Source organism: Protopterus annectens, chromosome 6.part1 (assembly GCF_019279795.1).
Source record: "Protopterus annectens isolate FY-2018-M chromosome 6.part1, PAN1.0, whole genome shotgun sequence".
Classification (NCBI taxonomy): Eukaryota; Metazoa; Chordata; order Ceratodontiformes; family Protopteridae; genus Protopterus; species Protopterus annectens.
Window position 1 is genome coordinate 237,652,489 of NC_056738.1, and position 10,607 is coordinate 237,663,095.

At 39.3% G+C, this 10,607-nt stretch overlaps 1 pseudogene; it reads right to left on the reverse strand.

Annotated features, from left to right (window-relative positions):
• Positions 1–6,191: 6,191 nt before the first annotated feature.
• On the reverse strand, positions 6,192–7,338 carry LOC122805270 (annotated as a pseudogene).
• Positions 7,339–10,607: the final 3,269 nt, after the last annotated feature.

Consider the following 10,607-nt stretch of genomic DNA (forward strand, 5'->3'; position numbering starts at 1 on the left):
GTAGCATATAAATGTCCACTGAGGCAAGATGGGGAACAAAAGGTGAAGGAGCCAGCAAGGGGGGAATAACAGTATTGCAGTAGTAAGTTGTCTGGAGACAACAGAGTACCAAATTACCACTGAAGTTTGTATGCTATACATTAGTAGATGGAAGACAGGCCACTACTAAGAGAGACACATCCTCTGACATAACCATTGTGAAGCCTAGTGTGGTTAAACAGGAGCAATACTTGCTTGTGCAGTCCACACCAGCCAGAGCTTTGGGGGGGGGCATCCTAAATACCTTTGACCAGGATTCACCTTAACTGGGAAGGTAGAAAAAGAAGCAAGCGGGTAGGTGTGTTAAAGGATAACCCTGCAGATGTCTTGATAGGGAATAATTTTGATAATGCAGTACCTTATATATATGCAGTTACATGCAGTCAGGCTTAAAGACAGGCATGTGGGTCAGGTAGCCTGGGAGAGACTCAGATAGACCCCATATATGAAGCTGGGGCTGGTGAGGTGGTTATTTTGAGGCAGGGAGCTACTCTGTAGGAGTGAGCCTGAAAGAAAGTCACAGATGCTGGTAGGTACTGATGTTCCTGTGGACGGGGTGACTGCAAAGGCAGAGGTGAGTGAGATTACCCAGACTGACAGTGAGGCAACACTCTCAGAAGAGGCTGGGCTTTCAGTGCAAATGGATCTGGGAATGGTCACAAAGGTATAATAAAGACAGGCTTAGCTTTTGGACCCCACATTATGAGGCTTGAGGGAAGCAGCTAAGAAGAACCTGATTCTCAAGGAAAAAGGGAGACTGTATAGTAGAAGCAAGGGTTACTGTATAGAGAGTTGACCCTGGAGGGAGGGCTAGAGGCGGAGGTAATACAGCAGTTGGTAGTGCCTAGGGCTTAGCATCTGGCACTTCTAGTCATAGATGATGACATTCTTTTGCAGGTCATATAGGCAAATAGCATACTGAGAGACATATGCAGAACATTTACTTGCCTGGGATTGTAAGGGATGCAACAAGATACTGCAGGGCCTGTGGGCAGTGCCAAAAGGTAGGCAAGGCAGGAGATAATGTCAAGGCTTTTTTGCTGCCTTTGCCTGTGATTGAGGAGCCATTTCAGAGCATAGCTATGGATATTGTTAGGCCTCTGAGTACCCCAAGTACCACAGGGAAGAAGTATATCCTGGTGGTAGTGGATTATACTACTAGATACTCTGAGGTGGTGGCTCTGTCCTCAATTGAGGCAGAATAGGTGGCAAATGCTTTGGTAGAGAATTTTCAGTAGGGTAGGTTTCTTTAGAGAAATACTGACTGACAGAGGAGCAAATTTCATGTTGGACCTGCTGGCTTGTCTAAAGAAGTACTGAGGGGTGAATCACCTAGCAAACCAGCCCCTACCATCCACAGACTAATGGTTCACTGGAAAGGTTAAACTCTACACTAAAGACCATTCTATGGGCATTTGCAGACCATTTTAAGAGGGAGTGGGGAAAATATTTGCCACATCTACTGTTTGTGTACAGAGATGTACCCAGGAATCCACAGGTTTTTCACCCTTTGAGTTTCAGTATGGGCATAGAGTGACAGGGCTTTTAGATTGAATTCATGATGAGTGGGAGAGTAAGTGTGAGTCCTACAAGGTGTCTGTTGAGACATATGTCTTAAACTTCATGGCAAAGCTTAGGGAGCTCATTGGGCTTGGCCCAAGAGAACCTGACAGGAGCCCAACAGCAGAAAAATGTCTGGTACGACAGGAATGCCCAAGCCTGAGAGTATACTGTGGGACAGCAGGTTATGGTGCTAATTCTTGTCAGACACAATAAGCTGCAGGTAGTTTGGGAGGGACCCTTTGAAGTGGTAAGGAAGGTCTGTGATATTAATTACATGGTAAACCTGCTGGGCAAGAGGCAGGGGTGAAAACTGTACCATGTTAACATGATGAAATATTACTATGATAGGGATACCCTTGTGCTGAGTATTTGCAGTGGTTGGCAGGAGGAGACTGAGGAGGATCCAGTGAATGATCTCCACCATGAGGCTCAGAAGGAGACTTCATTGGAAGGGTTAGCAATGTCCCAGTGGCTAACCCCTACCTATTTTCAAGAAATCTGAGCAGTGTTGCAGTAGTTTGGGGGCATGTTTACTGGGAAACCTGGGCGCACCCACCTGGTGCAACACCATGTGGACGCAGGACCCAAAGGTCCATTGGGCAGGCCCCTTACAAGGTACTTGAGCAAGCCAGACAGACTCTGGGGAGGAGATACAGGAAATTTGGGAGTCCAGCAGTCCCTGGGCCTCCCCAGCAGTGCTGGTATCAAAGGATGACAGCATGCACTTCTGTGTGGACTACTGAAAACTTAATAGCCACACAGAGTCAGATGTTTACCCCATGCTTAGAACAGATGAAGCCTTTGAGCAACTGGGTGTGGCTAAGTAGCTGACCCCTATTGATCTGACCAAGGGCTAATGGCACATGCCCTTGACTCTGACCACTAGAGAGAGTTCAGCCTTTGTGACTCATTTCAGTTTGTACGAGTTCATGAAGATGTCCTTTGGGATGAAAAATGCCCCAGCAGCTTTCCAGAGGTTAGTAGATTGTATCCCATCTGGAGCAGGTGATTATGCCCTTGCTTATTTGGACAATATTACTATCTACAGCCATTCCTGGCCAGAACACTTTTAGCACATCAGGGAAGTCCTAGGTAGACTGCAAAGTCAGGTTTGACCTTTAAGCCCAGTAAGTGTCAGGTGGGTATGGCATCAGTCTCCTACCTGGGACACAGAGTGGGGAGTGGGAAGATCAGGCCTGATCCTGCCAAAGTAAAAGCTATTCTGGTATGACCTGCCCTGTTACCAAAAGACAGTTGAGGGCATTCTTGGGGACAGCAGGGTACTATAGAAAGTTTATTTTCAGTTACAGTACAATAGCTCTCCCCATCACAGACCTGATGAAGAAAAACAGGCTAGATAAAGTAGTGCACATCCCAGCCTGCAAGCAGGCATTTCAAAAGCTTAAAGGTACTTTGGGAGGGGCCCCATGTGTTAGCCAGTCCAGATTACAGCAAATAATTAGTTGGGCAGGTAGATGCTATGAACCATGGGGTGGAGACTATACTTAGCCAGGTTTCCTCAGAGGGAGAACAGCACACAGTTGTGTATCTCAGCCTTAGACATCAACCCAAGGAGGAATATTATGCAACTGTAGAAAAAGAATGTCTAGCCATAGTGTGGGCACTGGAGAAGCTTCAGCTGTATCTGTATGTTAGGAAATACATTGTGGTTACAGACCACAATCCCTTAACATGGCTACATTGATCCAGTCAACAAAATGCCAAGTTATTAAGGTGGAGCCTAGGGTTGCAGGGATATGACATGGCAGCGTGGCACTGTAATGTGGTCTGCAATGCGAATGAAGATGGGCTCTCAAGACAGGGTTTGGGTTAAGGTGTTTCCAGACAGGCCCATTTCTCTCAAGCAATGTTTTTCCAGGGTCACTTGAAAAACTAGCTTGAGTTTTCAAAGTGGGGGAGACATGTGATGTTATGAGGTAGTGCTATCAGTGCTAGGAATAGTAAGGTAGTACATGTATACCTATGCCAGCACAGCCAGCTGGAGATTTGGAACAAAAAAAGGTTATGCCATTTGATTATTTCTCTGATTTGTACAGATGCTGGTATTCAAAATATGTTTGTGAAGTTACCTATTTTAAAAATGTATAAATGTATATTAAATTGTATTGCTGTAACTGATCAAATGTGAATGTTTTATCGGAGAACACTAAAAGCATGGGATATTTGAAATTGTGTTATAGCTTTCAGATGCTGCCACAGATCTTAGCAAAGCTCTGTGTGTGTATTGTGCCAGAGTCAGCTGACCAGAGGTGATGTCATCCTCTAGCCAGCTGAACTATTTGGACCCCTTGCAACAGCATAGAATCAGACAGAAAAGATTGCTGATGGAAAGATCTTTGACAGTAGATATATATATATATCTTGGGTCTATATCACTTAGTCAAACTCACTAATTGTCAAACATCTATTTGTCAACCCCTTTTTGTGGAAGTCACAAATCAGCACACTGACTTTTCATTGAAACTTTTAACAGGGATAACCAACGGTATGCCAACCTAGCGACCATAAAAAAAAATATTAAAATGTATTACCTACCCTGGTGGGAGGCTACCCCCACACCCTCAATGTGGGAGTCTGTACCCCCAGACCCCCTAACTAAATATATCAATTCCCATATCACGCTACAGTAGTGTAAAGAGGACATTTCTGATAGCAGCCAACCATCGCTTTGCCCTCGGAACAACTTAGATGAAAAGTCTGTTCTCTGATTCTGACCGACAAAAAGGGGTTGATGAATAGGTGTTCAAAGCTTTGCAAGTTCAACTAACTGAAGTAGACCCATATATCTCACACATCCACAGAGTCAGTCAATAAGATTCAGTGGAGAGATTCATTAGAGAGACAGACATCATCTGGCTTTTGCTTGGTAAGACAGTACATATCAGCTTGCCTTGTTTAGTGAGGAGTCAGGGAACAGTAATTCTTTAGTTAGACAAGGGCAACTAGTAGGGATAGTTTAGCATTGTTTTCTGTAACTGCGAGAAACTATCCAACTGTATTATTTTTGATATCTCTGTGGTTGAAACTTTGTTGTTTATTGTATTCAGTATTCTCTTATTTTCTGTTTTATTATTTATTATTAAATATTTTAATACCTTTTATTGTGGCTGATGCTTTAGGGAATGTTTATAACATCTTGAGAGTACTTATGCTTATTTTGGTGACACTGTGGCCACTCCTGAAAGCCTTGTTGCTCTGGCCACACTGTTCTATTTATATTATTATTAATTGTACACAGTATAATTGTGTACCCTTTGTAAGAGCCTTAAATAGTTGACTGGTGGCAGCCTGATTACCTCTAAATCTGGGCAGAAAGGGGCACTGCTAATCATTTGGTGCCAGCTTTACACAAGTGTGTATGCTTATGTGTAAAACTCAGATATTCAAGTGTGTGTGTCAGCTACTGGGAACAGGGACACAGACCTCAAAGGTGGTCAGTGTGGAGTTTTGTGGCAGCCTGGAGAGAATAAGAGAGTCCAGCCCCAAATCTACAGAGTGCTCCCTGTGTGCTCTTAAGGGAAATTGTGCATGGTAGAGGGAGTTGCATCTGAAAATACTGTGTGAATCCATCTTTACTCTTAGTGACATTTCCTCACCAGAGTCAGTAGTGAGGATTGAGTCTCTCCTTGGTTGCTGGTCTAGAGTAGGGACAATGTCACAGGGTCCATCAAACACATGCATGCAACAGAACGGAATTCTGCATCAGTGGCTGCTATGAATCCTTTTACCATGAATACAAACACTAGTGTAATAAACTGCTGAACACATCTATATGTTCATTATGCTTGAATTGTAACATGCTAACAGTAAATATACACACACTTGTTTTCCAGTGTTGAATGCATTTGTAAAATGTGGCTAGCCTACAGTGAGCTAATGATAAAGTTAATTTATCCCACTATTTCAATTAACAATCAACAAATTTGCCCACAGACAACTGCTCAACTATTTTTTTTTGGCAGTGGTGGTGAGAGGGAGAAAAGGAAAGATTAGAATGCAAAACTAAATAAATAAGCAAATGCAGAGATAGTCAAAAACATAAATAAATGGCATAATGGATGCATGCCAAGTTTTCTTCTTTTTTCTTTTTTTAACAACTTCCTTTTATATTTGCTCACATATTTATTTTGAATAGTTTTATTTTGATAACAAAAACTTCAGTTGAACAAGCATAAGCAAGTCAGTTAATAACACAATTCTTGCTAAAAATATTTAGTGCACATTTGATTTTATGTACAGTATTCACCAGAAAGATATTACAGTTCAAGATCTATTTTGGCTCTTGAACTGCTAAATAGACAACTGGAAGTATGTATATAGTGTTTAAATGCATGTCATAATGAGAAAGTAATAATTATGCTATGTAATTAAAGTTAAATGTTGCTAAACATGATTTTTTTTAATGTTGTTTAGATATTCCTACATTTCTGCAAACATTTTCAGAAGAAGCATTTTAGTTCCACCACAAGCATGTGCAGGTAGTAATCTAGCATGGATGACAAATAATTCAGCTGATCCTTTATGACCCTTTTCTCCTGGGAATGAAGATCCTTGAAGTAGACTACATTTCAATTTGTAGCACATGCTGTTTCATGAAATGTCTCATTATTCAATTTTTCTTTAGAGCAGGTGTCACAAGTCTGTTTTTCCATCAAGTAGTTTGTATACTGTATCTCAGGTAGAAAAAACTTCTTACAAAAGTCTGAGATGCTAGATATATTTTATGATGGTATGTTATAGCCTAAAATTCTAACATTTTCATTTGGTTGCCATGGGTACAGTTCCTTAGACCTAATGTGTTGAACAGGGAGAGCACTCAGTTGCCCATCAAAACATTCTTGAATTAAATTTTGCTGGGCTCGTCTTAGGTTTTGTACCTCTTTCTTCATACGGTCAAATCCAAAGTCTTCTACTTTCCTCCAGAATGTGACATTAAAGTAGTCATACAATTTGCCATCAAGATTATTCCAGTTCTGAATTTTTTGTTGGAGGTCTGATGTCATGTTGAGCTTGGAATCTTTACTTCGCATGTTGTGTTTAACATATATGATATCCTCTGTTTGCCAAGACAGCAACTGCTTCAGAAGAATAAGAGATTCATCAAAATATTCTGCCATCATAACTAGGGCAAATGTGTCATCTATTTGCTTTACAAAGTTATTTATGTACTTTTCATCTGAGGAGTTGTGATCTTTGTCTCCACCTAAATCACATACAAGTACATTGTGTGCAAACATTGCATTTCTTTCATTTGCTGTGTAGTAGGCTAGCGGATTATGAAGAAAGCGTTCTGCAGAAAATAGAGGTAATTTCCTGAATGACTCTAATGAGCTAAAAAAAATAAGTAAATAAGGACTCAAACGTGTTGACAGGGTCCCGTAGGACAGTGATGTAGACTGAGTCATTTGGCATAATTTTTTGCAACTCCAGGAAGTTGAATCTCATGTGACTAGCAGAGATACGTGGTGGGATGGTGTGTGGGTGGACAAAGTGTTTGGAGAAGTACTTAGGGTAGCAGAAATTGTAAGACAGCTTTGGCAGAGCCACCGTAATGTTATGTTTGTCAGCAAAATGAAAGAGAATGTTCTGTAGGGTACAGCTCACTGTTTTGTGAGTATTTAGGAAGACAATGGCTGTATGTTTTTCTTTAGTTGTTCTGTGAAACCTGCTTCGTATGTGGAAGCTGTTTTGTAAAATTAAATAACCATTCCTCATCCTATTTTGAAAACAAAGCAAATATTAATTATGTTTCTTTTAAACTGCATATTAAACAGAGTACCAGGCTCATTCAAAAAATATTTGCATATACATTAGTAACTGAGGAAATCATGTCATGCACCTAATATTCAAGGTGTATTAACTCATGCTGTGGAACAGAGAAATATAGATTAAAAATCTGAGATTGAATTCTTCCTTTAACTTTTCTGTCAATTAACAAATACTAACTAGGGATCTCTACTTATTCATTCTGATACCTACAGAAAGTAAAGTCTGTTTTATCATACTAATTAGAGCAGATATAAAACCTTACTAAGCAGATTGTGCATGTGGTATGAGTAATCTCACGACTTCTGTAATATTAACATACAAACAATTGACAGTTTCTGAAACCTATATTTCTATTGCAGATTTTCAAAATTGTATCACAGGGAGAATTTTTATTATGTGAAACGTTGAGGAATTCTCAAATTCTGTGATATTACTAGCTTGGTAAGCATTAACTGAAGTAACAAAATACATAAAGCTGCATAAGGACAACTGTGCCATGGAATAAAGGTCATAGTATATTGCTACATCTGCCATAATATACAAAATGTCTGAATGGGTCCAAATGGAGAGATGAAGGGGGTCTGAAAGGAGAGATGATAAAATCAGCAAGCAAAGGAAAATAGCATTGCTGGAATTAAATTCATCCTCAAATCTTGGTGAGTACCTTCACAAGGTAGACCCTGTTTTTTAGAAAATCTCAACAAGACAACACTTGTATATAGACTGCATTTTATATAGCATATATTTTGGACATAAGCAGGTTAAAAATAAAAAAAAGATAACTGGGTGCACAAGTACAGGATAAAAAGTGCCCAATCCTGGTAGGCACATTTGTGCCAGGATTAAAAAAAAGACTACAGTGTAGAATCCCCAAGACATGGAAACATTCCTGCAATGAGGCAAGGCCAGTTACAGGGGGATGATGCCCCCCTGCTGTAGAAGGAAGTAGTAGTCCACAAAAATCACAAAAATTGACAGGCCAGAAAAAGCCATAAAGATGATAGAGTGGACTATTGAGGATAAGAAATAAATTATTTATTGTTACTATTACACAAGAATCCCTAAATTTCTGGACAGAAGATATACAAAAAGATTAAGAGAGAAATTAGAAGAAAGAAAAAAAAACTTGCTCAGGAAAAACTGTCAAAAGCTTCAAATGCAAATTTGTGTTCATTGATACAACAGATTTATGAAAAACATTATATAGACCAAGAAACCTTGGGGCATTTGGAAAAAGAAGCAACCAAGGAAGTGCAAAAATATAAAGAATGAAATCTAGAGATTTTTGAAAGGTATAAAAAAGAAATATGGACATGGGAAAGAACGAGAGATCTATTATGGTACAATATTTACACAAATGAGAAAGTCAAACTGATCAATATAAAAGAAAAACAAGCCCAAAGATATTCAAAGAGAAATACAGGTAAAGGCATCCAGATATGGAAAATTTCACAATATAAAAAATAAGATCACAAAGAGGGAATGGAGAACAGAAGAATAGTAGAGTAGAAGTTAAAGAAATAGAAGCTGAAGTTATGGAATACCTGCAAAGTGAAGGATTTAGTGTAGAAAGTCTAACACAGGTCATATCACAGCATGATGGAACAAAGAGTCCCTCAAGTAAGGAGAAACTTGAGGAGCAGGAGACATCTGAAGAAGAAATATGGACATGGGAAGAAAAAGAAATTTAATATGGTGCCATATATTTGCAAAGGAGAAAGCAGAACTAGTCAGTGTAAAAAGAACAGCATCAAAAATATTTGAAGAGAAATATGGGCAAAGGCATCCAGACATAGAAAGTTTTACAATACAAAAAATAAGAAAACAAAGAGGAAAAGTAGAAAAGAGGACGAGTAATGGAGAAGTTAAAGAAAAAAATGAAGTTATGGATTACCTGCAAAGTAAAGGATTTATTGTAGAAAATCTAACTCTGAAAACATCACAGTAGGATAGAGCAATGGATGCCCAAATTAAGGAAAAAACAGTGGAGTAGGAAATAACACCACAGCAGGATAGAGCAATGGATGCCCAAATTAAAGAGAAACCAGTGGAGTAGAAAGAATCTGATCAGTTGCCATGTGAAGATAATTTGGAGCCTTCCACAAGAAACTAATACAAAAGTCCAATTGGAGTTGCACAGCATGGGAAGGAACAGGAAACTGTCACCTCTGACTCAGTCATTGTTGTGAAATGATAGGCCAGTGAGTTCCCATTTGAAAGAGCAACAGATGGCACAGGATGAAACTAAAGAGAATTGGCACAGGAAGATGCTTTGTAACTTTCTGTAGAATGCTCACAGGAAACAGAGAACAAAGAATGTAACCTCATTTTAGAAGGAAATGATCTAAGAGAAGTGTTGCTTAATTTAATAGAAATTGGCAGACATAGTACTGAGGTGGTGGTGCTGCGGTAGCGTTGTCACCTCACAATAAGACGTTGTCTTGTTCGATTCTCAGCTAGAGCATCTTCTGAGTGGAGACATGTGTGAATGGGCGTACCTTCGTTGAAGGTTGTGCATCAGGGCCAGCAACTCAGCACATAAAAAAAATCTACTGCCAATCATTAGCGGACTGGAGTTCCACTGTGGCAACCCCTAACTGGGAAAAGCCGAAAGACACAACAATATTAAACTCAATGAAAGAAATAGACTACAGAAAGTCAGTAAAACCCAAAAAGTTAGAAGACTGATAAAACAACTGAACATAGTAATTAGGACTGTTCATAAAAATTCATGTGATTTGACAGACGTAAATAGGATATATTACATTGCATCTAAATTAATAACAGATAAAGTCACAAAACACAGGGCAGTAAGGGAAAGGAAGGGGAGATATCAAATGCCACCATGGAATTATGGAATACAGAAAACTATAAACCAATTAAGACAAGAAGTGTCACTGTTAGAAGAGTACAGAAGAGTGAACAGATCAACAAAAATACTCAGAAATATAGATGTGAGAAAAACAATGTGCAGTATCAGAACAGATCAGGCTCTATCATGCATTATTGCAAATAATAAACTAAAATTATCAACACAGGCAGAAAAGTATAGAAGATATGTAGATAAATATAAACGAAAAAAGTACAAAATAAGCAATCTATTGATGATCTAAAAAGTTTTATAGAGAATTGGGAAACAAGTTAAAAGGAATTGAAACACCACCAAAGGAGTAAGAAATAGATACATTTTGGAGAAATATCTATGAAGATCCTGT